At 37.9% G+C, this 18,775-nt stretch overlaps 1 long non-coding RNA gene across 14 annotated transcripts; it reads right to left on the bottom strand.

Annotated features, from left to right (window-relative positions):
- Window positions 1–231: 231 nt before the first annotated feature.
- Window positions 232–4,758, bottom strand: LOC126723414 (uncharacterized). 14 transcript variants are annotated; one of them, XR_007654274.1, is made up of 5 exons: window positions 4,368–4,744; window positions 2,706–3,517; window positions 2,354–2,403; window positions 924–2,274; window positions 232–619 (listed from the first exon to the last, which is right to left on the bottom strand). It is a non-coding gene; the product is annotated as an uncharacterized LOC126723414 (long non-coding RNA). The 14 variants fall into 14 exon arrangements; XR_007654277.1 differs by having other exon boundaries at window positions 929–2,274; XR_007654278.1 differs by having other exon boundaries at window positions 1,254–2,274.
- Between the last annotated feature and the right edge of the window lie 14,017 nt (window positions 4,759–18,775).

The following is an 18,775-nucleotide window of genomic DNA, read 5'->3' as shown; positions in this document are numbered from 1 at the left end:
GAAAAGAGAGGATATTGCATTTTATTATTTAAAATATATAAAGGGACATTGATGGAACTTTCTTCAAAAGTTTCTAATAAAATTGGACATGAATAGCATATTGGAATCAGAAGTGTGTTGCAATTCACAGTTTTTAGTGGAGATGCCATCAGATAGCACTTTTCCTCTATAGACATGTCTAATATGCTGTCCTTGAGTTTATTTTGAGTACGTTTCAAGCCGAAGTCAATATTGTTGTCTCTTCTAACACTTCAAATTGCCATTGATCAGTTTCACAAAATTAAAATTTACAGAACATTTTACCTTCTTGTTTTTTCAACATCCGAAGGTTAAATGTTTCTATTAAAATCCAAAAGTTCACCTAACTAAAAATCATATATACATATCTTTCATCTATTGTTAATAGCTCTACAATCTATTTATGCACCAAAAGCAATGACTAACTTGAAAGAAGAGAAAGATTACATGTTAGCATAAACTATCACTTCCAAAAGCATCATTAATCAAAGATTAAAATGAAACTATAATTCAAAATAATTCCAGCAGTTGCCTATGTCCCAAATTGTAAGCTTCAATCTTCTCCCACCAATTGTGAGCAACTTAATCTCAAAATCCACACCTGAAAATAATTAAAACAATAATGAAAGTTCATAATACAATCTAAAGAATGAAAATAGTGATCCCTACAAAAATAGAAATAAAAGGACATGAAAGCTCTTGGTGCACCTAATAATACAGAGACTAAGGAAGCTCTTGGCCACCCTGATTAGGTCTTGGGTTTTCTCAAACCAAGATAATATTGACTATTTAACTCAAATGTTCGGATAGCACACAATGCAGAATTGTGACTGATGAAGTTTTAAAAAAAAATACAATTACATGAACTCCAAAAAATGAACTTAGCTCAGCAAAGCAAGCAATACCTTACCAACATAGTCTACACTTGTGATAAGCAAGAATCCAATGTGATATTTGAGTCCTATAGAGGAGATGCAAATCTATAATAGGATGAGATAAAGTGGGAATCGAGACTAAATATTACATATCACATGTCTAATGAAATTTCACAAAACGCATGTAATAATAACTAAAAAATGGTCTTCCAAGTGGGATAACCTAATGAAAGGTTGAAAATACTTTGTATAGTTGCAAGATAACTCCTAAAAACCTGACGTTTTAATTGAAGGCAGATTTGGCATGTCTCTTTTGTTTATAATCTCTACAACAGTTCAAAATTTTAGTATTTTGCTTACCTTGACAGGAATGTAGCAACTTTAGAGAAGCATATATCATGACAAATTCCTACTCCAAAATGACCAACATCTGCATTGAACTCTTGCTTATCGGTGCCAACCAATTTTGAAGAAATTGCTCTTCAACCAATAAATCTAAAAGATAGATTTGTGTTAACTTTCAATATAATTATTTTCAAATTTTGTTATACCACAAATTCTCACAATTGGTCTCAAATGAACCTCTGATGATGGCACCTTACAAAACCACATCCACTTTATCTAAGTAGGCATAGAAGGAACAGAGCCAATCCTCTTAGAAGTATGGATAATACACATTTATGGTGAATAATTTCTATACAATCTTATCACAACAAATGGTAGTTATTTAAGGTTTGAGTCTAAATCATATACACCTATGTTTGGCAACCCAAATTTTAAAAAATCTGGGATAACTACATAAATAAATAACATATTGGAATTTTGTTTGTGTTTGTGTAGTAAAGGGAAAACAAAACCCATAGAGTATAATAAGAAGAAATATTAACCTAGTATCAACTATCAATTTTTTAATAAAGAAACTCTATGCTTCAAGTGCATCACAAAAAACAAAAAAATCACAATGGCATTTAAATTAGGGAAATCTTACTTATATACTTCCATTCAGGCAATCGACAGTACAATCAGTATGAAATGTAACGAACTTAGAGTCATTATTCACTTCTCCAAAAACACAGTCCTTATTTACAAATCAAAGCAAATGAAAAAAATCAGCAATGAAAGAAGAATTTAAGCTACCATTATGTGATGTTGTTGACAGTCTCAGACAGCCTTAAAAACTTTAGTCTTGTTGCCTTATTAACCCAAAGACACACAAAACAAAAACCTGAGACAAACACATGGAATGGAAATGAAATTTTCTCAGAAAGCAAGAAAGCATAGGATACCTTACGTTAAGTTTTGTGAATGTGATACCTTATGCTTTGTTTAAGTGAGGGTCAGATCTGATATCATTCATAAGCAAATAGATATCAAACGTAATCTGAAATAAAGCAAATAGATATCTAACTATCATAAAAATAAAAAAAAAAATAAAAAAATCAAATGAAATTAATACAAACTTGCATAGTTATTAATGAAAGATTGTGTGCACCATTCCTACGCTTGAAGCCTGTCAATGAGACAGCGAAATTAGGACAAGAAAAAAAAAAAAGTAAGAAGTGAACATCAAATTTAATATTTAGTATTAAATTTTAGATTCAGCGTAGAAATTCTCATCAACAAAACCCATCAACAGAATTTCTCAACCAACCAAATAAATAAATAGAGCAATACAAATTCTGTTAGTTTCAATAGAAAACAGGCTAATTTACCGGAACCAAATATTATATCTTAAAAAATCATTGCCTTTGAAGGATCTTGGAATCTGGTTGCTATCAAAATTAATCAATCTGTAAGTCCACGAAAGAAGACCAAGAATCTCTTTGATGCAAATTCAACCTTTTTCCTCCTGCCACAACAAAGGAAACTTGAGAACTATAAAACAAAACCTAGAAAAGTATTTGAACTCTATGATTGATAACCAATTAGATGGCAGATTATGCAGAGAACAATCAGCAAGGAATTGTTACCTTAGCTTTCTTCTACATAGAATCAACAAACTTCTCCTCACTACTGGCTCTTCTCTTATAAGCCACAACACATTAAAAGAATGAGACATGAGATATTTCCAAATAAACCAAAATAAAATCAGTTTGTTAGAGAGTGGTCACTCTTCTATGACCACTGATGGGAATATATAGAGGGTTATATATTGAAAGGAATCTATATTAGGTTTTGACTATACAAAATCTAAACCAATTTCTTAAATCAAAACCAACCAACCAAAATAGCAAAACCTAAATCCAATTAAACGCACAAAATTAACATAAACGATTTTACTTGTAGCAGTTCCAGCGATCTGATATTGGGTTGGTTGTGAATATCAAAACCTAATCACAATTAATAAACAAATTTAAATTGAAGATAAAAACTCACCGGTAGTGGTTCCAGCCTCTCTTTATCTTAACAAATTATTAAATTTCAGAAAAGCAACTAAATAAAAGTGCAGAATAAAAGAAAGGTCTTACTCTTTGGTGCTCCTTCTTTCTGTAGTAGTACGTGCCTCCCCTCTCTTTATGCCTCCATAATCCTCTTCTTTTATAGTGAAGAACCCTAATTTCTTGTCTGCCATTGACAGCGAGAGAAAGAGCTATCAAGGATTTTAGAAAGAACCCACCTCATCTCTGTAGAGAAAGGAATTGACAGATATAAATCCAAAATACTTGAAATCAAAAAATCCGAATAACCAGAAAATATTAAATAAGAATAGTCACAATTGAAAAGCATTCATCATTGATCCTGAGAGATGCCTTTCAAATTTCATAGCATTCATTGAAAAAAAGGGAATGGGTTATGAAATTGAACAAAAAATGAATGACCCATTATCAAAATCATCCATAAGATAATGAAAATCACTCTTGGATCATCCGCAAACTCCATCTACTCACAAAATAAATAAATAAATAATTACTTATGAATTATGATGCAGACAATGAAATTGGCATTTTTCAATTCACGATTAACTCCGATCAACTCCCTCGCTTCTATGAAGATGATATGTCATAAATCAAAAGAGAATCATAATAACAAAAAAAAAAAAAGCTAGTGAACTTAGCCCAAAACAACCCTTCTGTTTACTAAAACTCCAAATTTGATGTTCATAACTTTTCCTTCATTTTCTCTCAGGAACCAAACAAAGGCTATGAAATTGAACAAAAGCCGAATAACCCAGCATCAAAATCAACAATAAGAAAATGTAAAAAAAAAAAAAAAAAAAAAAAAAAGAAAAGAAAAAAAAAGGCGCTCTCAGACCATCCACAAAAACCCATCTACACACTAAAATAAATGAATAAATTCACAACATTAAGATAACCAAAAAAATCTAAAGAGCATCCAAATTTGATTTTCACATCTTTCCCCTTCATTTCCACAGGAAACAAACAACTTCTAAGAAACCCAACGACCCAGAATCGAAATCATCAAGAAGAAAACGAAAAAAAGAAAAAAAGAAAAAGCGATGGAATAGTAAAATACCAACAGTAACCAAACGCGGAGGTACCGTAAGTCGTTTTTGTAACGGCGATCGGAATCGAAGGTCTGCGCGCACTTCTGCAAAAACCGTGGCAGCTTCTCGTTCAGTACTTGCGAAGGCAGCGAATCCTTCATCTTTCTGATCCCTCTGTATATACAAAATGCCAAACAATCTTACTTTTTAAAACCATTAAAAGAGCTACCCACAAAGAAAGAGAGAGACATATTGGAGCCATGCGAGAAGAGGGTCGTTGCCAGAGTAGGATTTGATGTCTGAGATCAAGGAGGTGAAGAGATCGGTGTTGTTGTCGTTGTTGGCTTTGGCAGAAGGGGAGGTGAACCTGTAAAATAGGCGTGTTTGATATATAAAGAAGAGTGTTTTTTTTTTTTTTTGATAGGATATAAAGAAGAGTGTTTGATATATAAAGAGGAGCAGAAGGTTTTATTTAGCCAAAATAAATAAATAAATAAAAGAGCACAACATTTAAATGTAGAACACAGATTTCTAGAAGGGGAGGTGAATTTGGTCTCCAATTTCAGATTTGGATTGAACAATTAGAAAGATAAATCTAGACACTTGGCATAAAATTAGAACTCTAATTGAAATTGTAATTTAAGATTCTCTCTGCTTCACCTATTATTATATATATAGATTATCCTTTCAATTATTCAATTAGAATCTAAAATTGGAGTTCAATTTTGCTCCAAAGGGCTAAATGTATGTGGGCCATTCTCATTAAAACAACTTCTATATGTGTATTAGGTCAAATGAGTTATTGTGCTAATTAAGTTTTTTCTTGATTTTGCTATTAAATGTGAAAACCAAAGAGGCTATTTTTACACCCGATGAAATCACTAATTTCACAAGAGACAGGGGGAGGGAGAGAGTCGCAAGGCACTGTGAAGGAGAGATTGAGGACCGCCACCATGTCTGACCATCTCTCACCTTCAACCCAGCCTCTTGCCACCAATATATACTACCTGAACCACTACCGGTACAGGTATCTTTAAACAATAAAAATTGGTATCATTTCAATTTCCTTCTCTATATTGTATTTAGTTTTCAATTTCAATTCTCTTCTTCTTCTTCTTATTTCAATTTCATTCTCTAAATTGTATTTATTTTTTATAATTCCTTTTGATTTTGGTGTCATTTTTTTCTTCTTCAAATTTTCATATCTACTGGTTTGGGTGTCAATGTTGAATTTATGGTTTGATAAATATTCCAAACTGGGTTGAGTATTGCACACCAACTATTTATTTTGTATTGCCCTTTTCTTATTATAACTATGATTGTTGTTTGGAATGTAAAATTGTATGTTATTTTATTTTTCTATTTGTCTATAGCGCACAAGAACAAGGCACCCTATACATATAGCAGAACTTTTGAAAATGTCTATTTTTACACTCTTTCGTACATGCAGATTTTTGTGTTTGGCAGCCAATTGCCAACTTAAAGCATCCATATTATTAAAATATAGGGAGGAGCAACACTAATGTGAAACAACGAAACAAGTTGGCCGCTTTGGATTTCGTTCATTGTTTTCTTAAAAAATTATGAATAGGATTCTATATGAAGTGTTGTTATATACAGTTATTTAACTGTTCTGCTTAATTTTTGTATTTTACTTTTTGCATTTAATTCCTAAACCACATTCCTCTCCAAAAAAAAAAAATCTAAACCACATATTGTTAATTCAATTACATCAGTTGGATACATCTCATGGAATATCGGATCATTCTCCACTTATTTATTTGGGTGAATTGAAGTGTCCTCTATATGTTTGACTAAATGCTTGGTCATTAGGTCTTGCTTAAGATGTATTGATTTCATAGTGGTTATAGCCTCCTGTCCCACAATTTTTTTTCCAAATTAACTTTCTTACTTGGTCATGTTGTGGGAAAAGTTCAATTAAGTCATATCATATGAAATATGAGGCTTTAGTCTCAATTATTTATCAAGTTCTCTAATGTTACTTCTTTTATAAATGTGTAGTAAGTGGCTAAATTTTAGGATTAAATAAAAAATGATAACTGTCACAAATAAAATTATAAAAAAAAACACTACCAGTTGAAAATGTCAGCCTTTTACCGTAAAAAATAAAATAAAAATGTATATTTGTTAAATTTTAAATTTAAGCACTTTTTAACTTTTTGTTTTGGATTTGTAGTACATGGCTAAATTTTAGGATTAAAACACTACATTTTAAATAAAATTAAATTAAAAAAAAAAAAAAAAGAATATCTACAACAACACCGAAACAAAAACAAACGTCGATCTTGGATGCTTTTCATTTAACAAAAATAAAAGAGAAAAAAAAAATACTAACACAAAAAAATGGCAGCCTTTTATAGTAACAAAAATAAATAAAAACGATTAAAATTTTGTACTTTTTTTTTTTATGGATGTGTAGTAAGTTGCTAAATGTTAGGATTAAAGATAAGTACTAATAACTAGCTTATGCGCGTGTTTAAAGGCTCTTCTATTTTTTTTGGGAAAAAGTTAATAATTTACATCTATTATAATTTGGGATTATTACATTTTTCAATCACAAAAAAACCTAGGGGTGTCATAAAGATAGACTCGGTTTATATGTTGTGTTTTGGATTATAGGACTTTCTTCTAATACTGATGAAGTTATTCTAAAGGATGCTTTTGGACAATGTGGTGAGATAATTGAAGGTATTGTAGTAGATTACTTAGGTTTTGTAACTTATACTTTTAGGTTTAGATGACCTTAGATTTACTTGAGGGTATTATGTTATCATATTTGGCAATTAAAATTATATGTGACCACATTAGTGGGAGATCAAAAGGGTATGGGTTTGTACAATTCACTTCTAAAACTATGTGAACACAACTCTAAAAGAAATGGATGATCAGTTAAATTTACTGCGGTGTGATAAGAAATAGCTCTGTTAAGCGCCTAATGGATGACCACATATGTATGTACTTTTTTTTCCTTACAAAGAGCTCTGTTAAGCGCCTAATCTTAAATAAAAATAATGAGAATAACTAAACTTATGTTCAATCTCTTCAGGTGTTGGATGGCAGTGATCTGTAATGCACACAAGCGAGAAAATTAACAACTTGGATCTTGGGTACAGTCATTTTCTCTTTGCATGCACTTAACTAATCAGATAGAACAGTTATGAAAATCACAATTTCCTCTTATTCCATTGTCTAATTTTTGTTGTTTGTGCGTTTAATTCCTGATTTTTTTTTTTTTTTTTTTGGAATAATCCTTAATAGGTTGTTATCATTGTACTAAAGTGTTGTGAAACAACCTATGCACAATTTGACAACATGGCCAGCAGGTAATGTCTTAGGCCGTGTAATATCTAATATTATCATTTTTTTCATTGGCCCTTTCCTCTATAATAGTAAATTGAAAAATTAAATGAGTTTGCCCTTGTCTTCCTTGGCTCCCTCATCTTCTCAATTGGCAAAAGATAATGATTCTGCATTATTCACCTCAGTTTTAAATCTACACTTTTAAATTTAACTTTCTATTAAGCACTATTCACCTCAGTTTGGATGTTATACTTATTTCTCATTTTCTTCAATGTCCTTGCATTGAAGTAGTAATTATTGCTCCTTTTTTTTCCCTATAATCTAGGTGCTCCTAAACTCTTTTTGGTCTAAATTTCTACACAGATCTGCCAATTAGGTATTTCAAGACTTCATTTGCATATTCTTCCTTTTTGGTCTAAATTTTTATAACTATTACATGAACCATGTATGATATAGAAAATGCTTTGCCTGATTGTAGAGCTTGGGTGATTTAGATATTGTCAAAAAGGCAATTAAAAGGCTTGAGATGTTTGTTATGAGAACTAACAAACAATCCAAATACCATCTAGAGTCACAAAACTAACAAACCAAATAACACTGACCATAAAACATCTTTATGTTCTTTAAGTGTCAACTTAAGAATGAAAAATTTTGATGATAAGCCTAGGAAATTAAATTATGAGAATAAGCAAAAATAAAAATAAAATCACAATAAACTGTCTAGGTAGCACACTAGGAAGGTCTAATTGCACTAGAATGAGGCCAGTAATAAACTTTTTAATTGTACTCCACATTACTTTGGACAATTTAACCTTCCATTATTGTATTGATAATTGCAATTGGGATAACCAATATTTTATCAATAATATAATTTAATGTGAATTGTTGCATTGTAGATCCAAAAGGTATCCCAAATGCCTAAAAGTTGTTGCGGATGGGACAAAGAGAAAGCTCATGGCGTTTAGGAAAAAAGAAAACATTATTGGGAATTTTTAGTTTAAATTATTTGGTTTATGACATTGTCTATAACTATTTTATGTGGTTTATTATATTGTCAAGAACTATTTTATGTATTTTATGATAACTACATATTGAAAAGGTAAACTGAAAAATCAATATATTCATATTAGTTTAATGGATTTGTTACATGACCTATGAGCAAGGTTTTATTAAGTTCAAGTTCACTAATAAGCTTGTGTAATATTTGATAGAGAGTGCATCCTTTATTACTAGTTTTGGTATACAAAACTTTGGCTGAAACAAAAAAACTTAGTTTATGCAGCACAACAAAGGTTCACTATTATACGCTTGAAAAAAATTGATGATTATTGATTTTTTTTTTATGGGTGATTATTAAAGCTTAATTTTGCTCACCAGAGGCCTTAGATGTTGTCAACTAATTTTGATCATTTCACTTTCCTAACTTTTTGTATATTTTTTTACATACTGATTGTAAGTGAACTTGCTTAAATTGTATGACATATGTTCAAAATATTTTTCATTGCATACAAAAATTGATAGAAATTCAGTTGGATCTCAATTAGTTTAACCAACTAATAACCGCTTATTTTTTTTACCCTATCCCTTCAACCTTGCCATTTACGAAATTTAATTGTCTACGTATTATTGGATGAAAATGGTCTTAGTCAATGGATTATGAAATTATAGAGAATGTTTAGGTCCTTTAGAGCATCCACAGAAGTGGAGCTAAAAATTTAGCTTTTTAACTTCACCAAAAGTTACTTTATCTATTTTACCTACGTACATGTTGCAACAGTGAATCTATTTTAGCTTTTAACACAATAAAATAATATAAACATCACAATAAAATAATATATCCATTACAATAAAATAATATATCCACTACAATAAAATAATATATCCTATACAATAAACAATAATCACAACCACCTTCAACCGCCACCGTTACCGCCGCTGCCATTGCCACTGCCGTCGCCGTTGCCGCCGCCGCCACCACTAATTCATCAAAAACAAAAAATGAAAAAATTCACTAACCCGACAACACACCATTTTTCACCACAAAATAACACCATAAATGATGACACAAACCCAGAAATTAAGCCAAAACAACGAGAACCCAAATGAAAAAAATTCACTAATTCATAAAAAAAAAATAAAAATAAAAATAAAAAAAAAAATAAAAATAAAAAGATGAAAAAATTCACTGACTTGAAGTGGATCGGCTGGGACGACGAGGTCTGAGGCGGTTTGAGAGAGATGGGCGGCTAGGATGGCTCAGTCTGAGGTGATCGGCAACTGGGACGGCGATGGGTCGAGCTTCGGCTGGGACGACGTCGGTCAGCTTGAGAAATGGTGAGAGTGAACTTGAGAGTTTCAAAGAGGTGAGAGCTTGAGAGAAATTTCTCAGATGGGAGCTTGAGAGTGATGAGAGAGAGGACAATGAGATGAAGAATAAAAGAATGAAAAAAAATAAACAACCTAATATTATTTTAATCCGGAGGGCTGAATAATTTTTTTGTTTTTTAGATGACTGCTACAGTGCACATCTATAGATAGATATGCACTGTAGTAGTTCAGCTAAAAATTATTGCTATGCCTCCATTGCTGCGTGGCCCTTTTTGGTATTTTGGTGGAGCTAAAATAGCATTATAGCTATTTAGCTCCACTGCTACTAATGCTCTTAGGATGTCAACCGATTAATAGCTAAAAAAAGGTAAAATAATAATAATTAAATTTTATGTACGGATTTAATCTTTTGAAGGATTAAGAAGAATTATCAAAGAAACAAGATAATGAAATTACACTATTCTTTTAATTATGCCAATTATCTCTCATGGTCTTTGTTAAAGGTGATTTATGATGAGGTTCAAATTATCTTTCTGAATTTAAAGCTTCCAATTTTTCTAGAAGGTCCAAAAAACCTATCATTTTTTCTTTCTACTGTAATGGATCTTTCAATATTTTATAAAGATTCTAATTTTTTATTAATTATGTCTAAAAAACTATTATTGTGTTTATTAATCTGTCGGTTGGTTTTATCTTCTATTAATGTACTCAAATTATTTATGCTATTATTATAGTTATAATTACAATTATCCATATCATTATCATTGTAGGGACACGATTATTTAACGGCCCAAGAATGACGTTGGGCTCATACATAAAGATCCCTCACAATATGATTTGTAGAGAATGGGCTTAAAAGGCTTGCCTTTGATCACGGGGCGATGGTCCGGTCCTGATTTTAGGGGGGATCATGTAGAAAAGGGTTCGGCCTGAACATCCAAGCCCTACTGCGTTGTAGCCTGAGGGGTTGGACTCCTCGGACTTAGTCCGAGGAGCATCAAGTTCTTCCCCCCCCCCCCCACCCTACTTCTCTTGGCTTTCGTTTCCTTTTATACCCGTATTCCTCCCTCCTTTTAGGGTCCACGTGTAAGCTTTACCTTCTGGGCAGAGGACTTGTCCTATCAGCCCATACCTCAAGTGGTTGGGAGTAGACGTAAAGGTTGAATAGCCTGGTCAAGAATAGGGGTCTGTCAGGCACAGAGTTCTCTACCACAGTATTGGCAGTCTTTTCACTTATCTTATCCCTGTATTAAACCCATCCTTGACAATAGGTCTCCTCAGATCAGGCCCTGGACCCTGATATAGAGCGGGCCTGGGCCATGAATTTTCTGGCCCCACAATCATAATAAGAATTTGTTTCATAATCTATATTACTATTTAACCAGTCATTGTTTATGTCTCTTATGCTATAACCTTCATCATAATCTATATTATCATAGTCCATATTTCAAGTTAGTGTGTGCCTAACCTAAGTGTGAACAAACAAACAGATGATGAGCAGATAAACATATTTATTTTATTTTCAAACAATTAATAATTACTGGCATATTTAAATAGGAATTAAATAATATTAATTAAATTTTTTATTTAAAATCTTTTTTTTTTATTTTTATATATTACATGATTCAATAAATTAGTATTACTAAAATATAAATTAGTTAATATAATTGTAGTTGCACGATTTTCCTGGCCCAAACCTTATTGATCAGGCCCTGGCCTAAGGCGCAACACACAACAAATACTTGTAGAGGATGGGTCAAAGAACTTAGCCTCAGTGAGCTTAGTCGGCCTGAGGTATGGAAAATGTTGTTGCAGGAATAAAAACACCAAAATGGATACTCCACAGAAGATTCTATTTCCTGAGTGCTGAATACAATTTTTCCGTCCCCCTTCTTTGAGGGACTCCATTACATTATATAGCTCTCTCATTCTTATCTGAACTTTACACTTGTTGATCATCTAAGCCCCCACTTGAGCACCTGTCCTATCAGACACCTTTACACTCCCTTGTGAGTTGCAGTGGCCAAGGTAGTACTGTTCAGGGGTCTTTTCCTCATTAATGCGGCCAAGAGGGTGGTTGTGACACATTTAATGTGGCGGTAGCAGCTTTCCATGAGATATTTTGGGTTTTATTCTTTTTTTTTTATGCTTGGAGGATGAGCTGCAGTGGTTGGGGCGAGCTTTTGGTCTGGACTTCGTAGTGTCCGAGGAGGTGTTACTCCTCGGACAGGTTTCTTTTACCGCAGTTGGGCTTGAATAATGTTTTGGCTATGACTTCTCCTCGGACACGATGCTTCTCGGACGGGCTTGTATTTAACTAGCCCATTATTTTGGGCCGGGCCCCACAATAGCCCCTCAAAACTCAGGTTTTTTTCTCCTTCCGAGGAGAAAAGCGGGGTTTTGGTGTCAGTGAGAGGATGGAAGTAAGGAAGGCTTGGGGCGCGCGTGCGGGCAGTTACTTTTGGACGCGCTACAATTTACGAGGCGCGGCCATTTACTTCCGGAGGCTTCTTGTCCCCTTCATCCAACGGTGAGACATGGATCGAATGGCCATCATTATTTCTCGACTTTTTAGGCGAGGTCGATCTTTTCTCTCTCCTCCCGGCTATATAAGACGTCAGACAGGCTCCCTTTTTCTTTTTTTATCCGCACATCAGAATAGAGACCTCCAGAGAACTCCAGCGCCCAGAAATCCTTGAGTACATCCTTCCTTCAGATCTTCATAGTCATTTCTGCGAAGCACCCTCCATAGAAGAGCTTTCCGATCTCCTCATCGGTCATTTGAGAAGAATCCTGTAAGTTCTGTTCGCTTTGACTTCCTCCTCGGACTTTGTTTTTCCCTTGGTCTTTATTTTCATTCTTCCAGTACAGCTTAGATGGGTAGATTCGAAAAATTAGTAAATACTCCGGCCGCTATGGAGGCCTTTAGGGCAAAATACCACATTCCCCCGGGGGTGGGGCTGCAGTACTGTCCTCTTGAAGGAATATTGACAGATAGAGGCGAGGGAGAAGTTGTTATCCCCATGATTGCTTTCATAGAGGGAGGGATGACACTTCCCATGCGTAGGATTACAAGGGAATACCTGTCCAACCATAGGTTGACGCCGCATCAGTGTGCCCCAAATATGTTCAAGATACTAGGTTGTGTAGATGTCTTAGACGAGCGGATGAATCTAGGCCTTACTTGGCACGACGTGGTTCATCTGTACGATTGTCACCGCCTCGAGAGCGGAGGGTATTATCTTAAATCCCGATCCGAGGTTGTTAGATTGATCTCTTGTCTTCCAATATCCAATAAGACCGTGAAGAATGATTTCCTTATTGCTTCGGGGGAGTGGTTCGATCGTATTCATTGTCCGACTCGAGCAGGAATCCCAGGTGCGGCGTCTTTAGGGCCAATCCTTTTGGGGAAAGGGTTTAGTGTTGGGGGGTTATTTTTCTTGCTTTCTTTACACTTGGAGAATTTCATGAACTAATCCCACTTCTCTTGGATATTTGCAGATAAAGTTCACGTCGCTCCTCGGATAAACTTCGTGAATGTACCGGCGCTGAACTACCTTCTGAGGTCGGAAATTTACGTCACTGAGGACGGACAGTTACGTGCGGCTCATCTGGTTCTGGGCTATCAACCTCTAAGCCGCTCCTTCCAAGCTATTGGTCACGCCATAAGGGCTGGCAGTCCGAGGTTGGCTAGGATTGACGTGTCCAAGACCGGGTTCCTAGCTCGACGTGATCTTCCACCAGTCGTACTACCCGGCGTTCGACATCCCTATCTTGCAGAGCAACTACCTCCGCCAGACGAGCCTGGTGTTGCTGTTCCAGTTGAGGGGCAAACCGAATCATCTCGTCTTTCCCTTGAGGAAGAAATAGACGAGTTTTATTTTGAGGAGGAAGTTCAGCAAGACCCCGTGGTTGAGCTTTCTGATCCTAAAGGAGAGTAGGACCGCAATTCCGTGGCTGGTGGTCCAATCATAATAACCTGCTCGGACGAATCCTCGGACGGAGAAGGAGGTGATATGGGAAAGTCTTTGCGGGAGTTGATGTCCAGCCGAGGGAAGGGTCAGTCCTCAAAGGCTCCTGCCAAGGCACAAACCCAGGAACCTCTTCCAATCGCTCCTCAGGTCCCTACTGGTCCTGGCCTCAAGGCTATCCCCGACCTAAAAAAGAAGAGGCAGGCTGACATCCCTGAGGAGGGTGAACTGGTTTCCCGACCTGCTAAGCAGCAAAAGGCTACAAAGGGACAGGGGAGTAAGAGGGCAAACTCCTTGGAGAGCAGGGACGAGGAGAATCGTGCTGAGGTGCGGGCTACTCCGCGTACATGGAGCCCTAAGTTAGAGTTAGATGGGGTTGCCATCCCCTACAACTCGTCAATCCGAGAGTACAACCGGGGCCGAGCAGGGTACGTGGCTGATGCCTTAGAGCAACCCCTACTGCTTCCTCGGGATATGGAGGCCTATAGGCAGTTCTCTCAGCCCGAGATTTTCCTATCCCTCAAAAGGGATCTTGCGATGGTAAGTAATCCTTTTACTGTTTTATTAATTTATTTAACCCTGTTAAATTCTGAACTGATCTTGTTTCGTTCGCAGATTACTCAGCAGGTATTTGTGGCTGAGGAATTTTGTCGTGACAATCGCAGTCGGGCTGAGGCTGAGGCTCAGTCTCGGACGGAGATGGAGAAAGCCTTGGGGTCCCTCAAGCACGATCACCTCGAACTCACGGAGAAGTTCAAGGAGTCGGAGAAATGGCGTAAAAGTGCTGAGGCTGGTTTGAAAAGTGCTGAGACCCAGGCGGAGGACCAGCGCAAAGAGCTATATTTGACCCAGATCAACCTTGCCACCGAGAAGCAGGCAGTACTGGATCTCAAGACTGCTCTGCAAAAAGTCGAGGGTGAGCTACGGCGGGTCAAAGAGGAGGCTCAGCTGATCCGAGAGGCTACGGAGGCTGAAAAGAATGCTGCTCGCCAGCTCGGGGTCCAGGAAACGGAGGCCAGGCTATCCGAGGAGATCCCCGAGGTGTGCAGGGACTACTGCAGCATCTCATGGGCTCAGGCCCTTGATGCTGCAGGAGTTCCTGCGGATTCGGTGCTAAGACTGCCTGAGAACGTTTTCTACCCTCAAGAGATCCGAGAGAATCCTGACGGCGTCCAAGCAGTTTCTGAGCAGGATTTGACGGTGTCTGATGCCGCCCCCGTGCCTGACCAATCAAAGGATCCGGCTGCGGACCCTACCATCAAGGTTCCTCCTCCTCAGCCAGAGCAGAAAGAAGATCCTCCTGCCAAAGCTTAGCTTTTAGGCTTTTTAATTTTTATATTTCCTTCCTCTCTTTATTATTATTATTTTTTGAATGAGAGTCGTCCTCCTTTTGCGCTCTTTTGTAAGGACCTCTCTTTTTGTATTGATCTCGGAATATTAATATAGAATGTCTCCTTCGTTTTTATGGATTTATGCTAGCATCATCCCTTTATTTAACGCTAATAACGATATAAACGGTCAAGGTGAAGAGGATGTCATGTAGCGAATTTGAATGAGGGTTACAATGGTGCTAGACTGCGCGCACACCTTAAAATGATTTCCCTTAGGTAATAGTTTTCCAAATTGTCATGAGTAATAATTTCCCCGAAGTCTGTGGTCCGAGGATCCATGCAGGACTTAGGTTCTGTTTAAAACTATGAATAGTCGCCGTAAGTAATAATTTCCCCTAAGTCTGTGGTCCGAGGATTCATGCAGGACTTAGGTTCTGTTTAAAACTTGTATAAATTGTCATGAGTAATAATTTCCCCTAAGTCTGTGGTCCGAGGAGCCATGCAGGACTTAGGTTCTATTTAAAACTATGAATGGTCGCCAAAAGTAATAATTTCCCCTAAGTCTGTGGTCCGAGGATCCATGCAGGACTTAGGTTCTGTTTAAAACTTGTATAAATTGTCATGAGTAATAATTTCCCTTAAGTCTGTGGTCCGAGGAGCCATGCAGGACTTAGGTTCTGTTTAAAACTATGAATGGTCGCCATAAGTAATAATTTCCCCTAAGTCTGTGGTCCGAGAATCCATGCAGGACTTAGGTTCTGTTTAAAACTTGTATAAATTGTCATGAGTAATAATTTCCCCTAAGTCTGTGGTCCGAGGAGCCATGCAGGACTTAGGTTCTATTTAAAACTTGTATAAATTGTCATGAGTAATAATTTCCCCTAAGTCTGTGGTCCGAGGAGCCATGCAGGACTTAGGTTCTGTTTAAAACTTGTATAAATGTAGATAGATCAGCAAGCAGAGGATAATCACGAAACAAAGCATGGGCGAAGCCATTTTCATTAATAACAATATCTTCTGAGGTTATTTACATTCCATGGTCGAGGTACGGTTTTTTCATCCAAATCTTCTAGGTAGTAAGCGCCTATCCCGGCCATGGATGTGACACGGTATGGTCCTTCCCAATTGGGCCCCAACTTGCCCCAATAGGGGTTTTTGCGCTGCCGAGAATCTTTCTCATCACGAGATCACCTGGACCTAGAGGTCGCAGCTTAACATTGGCATCATACCCTTGTCTCAGCTTCTGGTGATAATAGGCCATATGAATCGTGGTTTTTTCCCTTCTTTCCTCGACTAGGTCTAGACTTCTTCCCAATAACTCGTCGTTACCGTTTGGGGTAAACGAGTTAGACCTCAGTGTGGGGAACTTGTTCTCGATTGGAAGCACGGCCTCAGCCCCATAAGTCATCGAAAAGGGGGTCTCACCGGTTGAACGTCGCGGCGTTGTCCGATAGGTCCATAAGACGTGTGGGAGCTCTTCTACCCATCTCCCCTTCGCCTCATCCAGTCTTTTCTTCAGTCCGTTCACTATGACCTTGTTCACGGCCTCAACTTGCCCATTTCCTTGGGGGTATGCGGGGGTGGAATATCGATTAATGATCCCAAACTCGCGGCAATACTCCCTAAAGCTCTTACTGTCGAATTGAAGACCGTTGTCGGAAATGAGTGTACGTGGAGTTCCGAAGCGGGTGATAATGTTCTTCCAGATGAATTTCTGGGCATCCACGTCCCTAATGTTGGCCAAAGGTTCAGCTTCCACCCATTTAGTGAAGTAATCGGTTCCGACTATTATGTATCGCTTGTTCCCCGCAGTTTTGGGGAATGGTCCGACAATATCAAGACCCCATTGTGCGAACAGCCATGGGCTAGAGAGTGGGTTGAGAACCCCTCCGGGTTGGTGGATATTCGGGGCAAATCTTTGGCACTGATCGCACTTCTTAGCGTATTCTTGGGCCTCTCTTTGCATGTTCGACCACCAGTATCCTTGGGTGAGTGCCCTGTTCGCCAGTGACCTTCCTCCGGTGTGACTTCCACAAATTCCCTCATGTAACTCTTCAAGTAGAGACTCGGATTTTTCTGGATGTACGCAGAGTAGATACGGTCCAGAGTAGGAGCGCCGATATAGTTTGTGGTCGTCTGATAGCTAGAACCGAGGAGCATTTCTACGTATCTTCTATGCCTCTAGTTTTTCTTCCGGTAAGATATCGTCTTGGAGGAAGTTCTTTATGGGGTCCATCCAGCTGGGACTCTGTCTAATCTGATGGACTTGGGCCGGGTTTCTGCTGATGGGACTCGCCCTGACTAGATCTTCTACAAGGATCATTCGTGGCAGATTATGCGCCGAGGACGTGGCAAGAGTGGCCAGAGAGTCTGCATGAGTGTTTACACTTCTGGAAACTTGCGTCAGATTGAATGACTCAAAACTCGTCTGCAGGTGTTTAACTTGTCCTAGATACTCTTGCATCCTGGCATCTCTGGCTTCCAGCTCACCCATCACTTGTCCGACGACTAACCTGGAGTCCGAGAATGCTTCTATTACTCTTCCGCCCAATCTTTGAACCATTGTCATCCCTTGAAGTAAGGCCTCGTATTCGGCTTCATTGTTCGTAGCCGAAAATCCGAGCCTCAACGATTTTTCAATGACGGCACCGTCCGGTGATATTAAAACTATCCTAACTCCAGATCCTCTCTGGTTGGCCGTGCCATCCACGTAGACCTTCCAATGCAAGGTCCCCCCCTGCTGAAATTACGCCAACCAATTTTCCATCCATGTCTTTCTTCTCGGCTATTGTTTCTATAGAGGGTTCAGCAAACTCCGCTACCAGGTCTGCGAGTACCTGACCTTTGATGGAGGATCTGGGCATATATTTAATATCAAAGGCTCCCAAAAACGCACTCCACATGGCGATCCTTCCTGTGTAGTCAGCGCTCCGAAGCACTGCTCGAAGGGGAAGCTGAGTTAGAACGATGACCGTATGAGCCTGAAAGTAATGAGGGAGCTTCCGGGTGGCATGTACTACTACCAGAATTGCCTTTTCTAGAGGTAGGTATCGCACCTCGGCCTCATGTAGTGATTTGCTCACATAGTACACCGGTCGCTACACCCCATTATCGTCCCGTATCAGTACCAGGCTTACGGCATGGGGAGCTACAGCGATGTACGCAAACAACACCTCATCTGCCTCAGGGCTGGACATGATGGGGGGTCGTGATAGATATTCCTTAAGCTGCTGGAAAGCCCGAACACAATCCTCCGACCATTCAAACCCTTTCCACTTATTTATCAGGAGGTAAAAAGGTCGGCATCGATCCGCTGACCGCGATATGAACCGGTTTAATGCTGCAATCATACCAGTGAGATTCTGCACTTCCTTCGGGTTCTGAGGAGCCTGTAGGCTGTTTATTGCTTTGATTTGGTCGGGACTCACTTCTATTCCCCTGTGGGTTACCATGTACCCTAAAAATCTCCCCAACCCGACCCCGAAT

Source organism: Quercus robur, chromosome 4 (assembly GCF_932294415.1).
Source record: "Quercus robur chromosome 4, dhQueRobu3.1, whole genome shotgun sequence".
Classification (NCBI taxonomy): Eukaryota; Viridiplantae; Streptophyta; class Magnoliopsida; order Fagales; family Fagaceae; genus Quercus; species Quercus robur.
The sequence above is the reverse complement of the archived record's forward strand: the minus strand, read 5'-3'. Positions and strand labels throughout refer to the sequence as shown.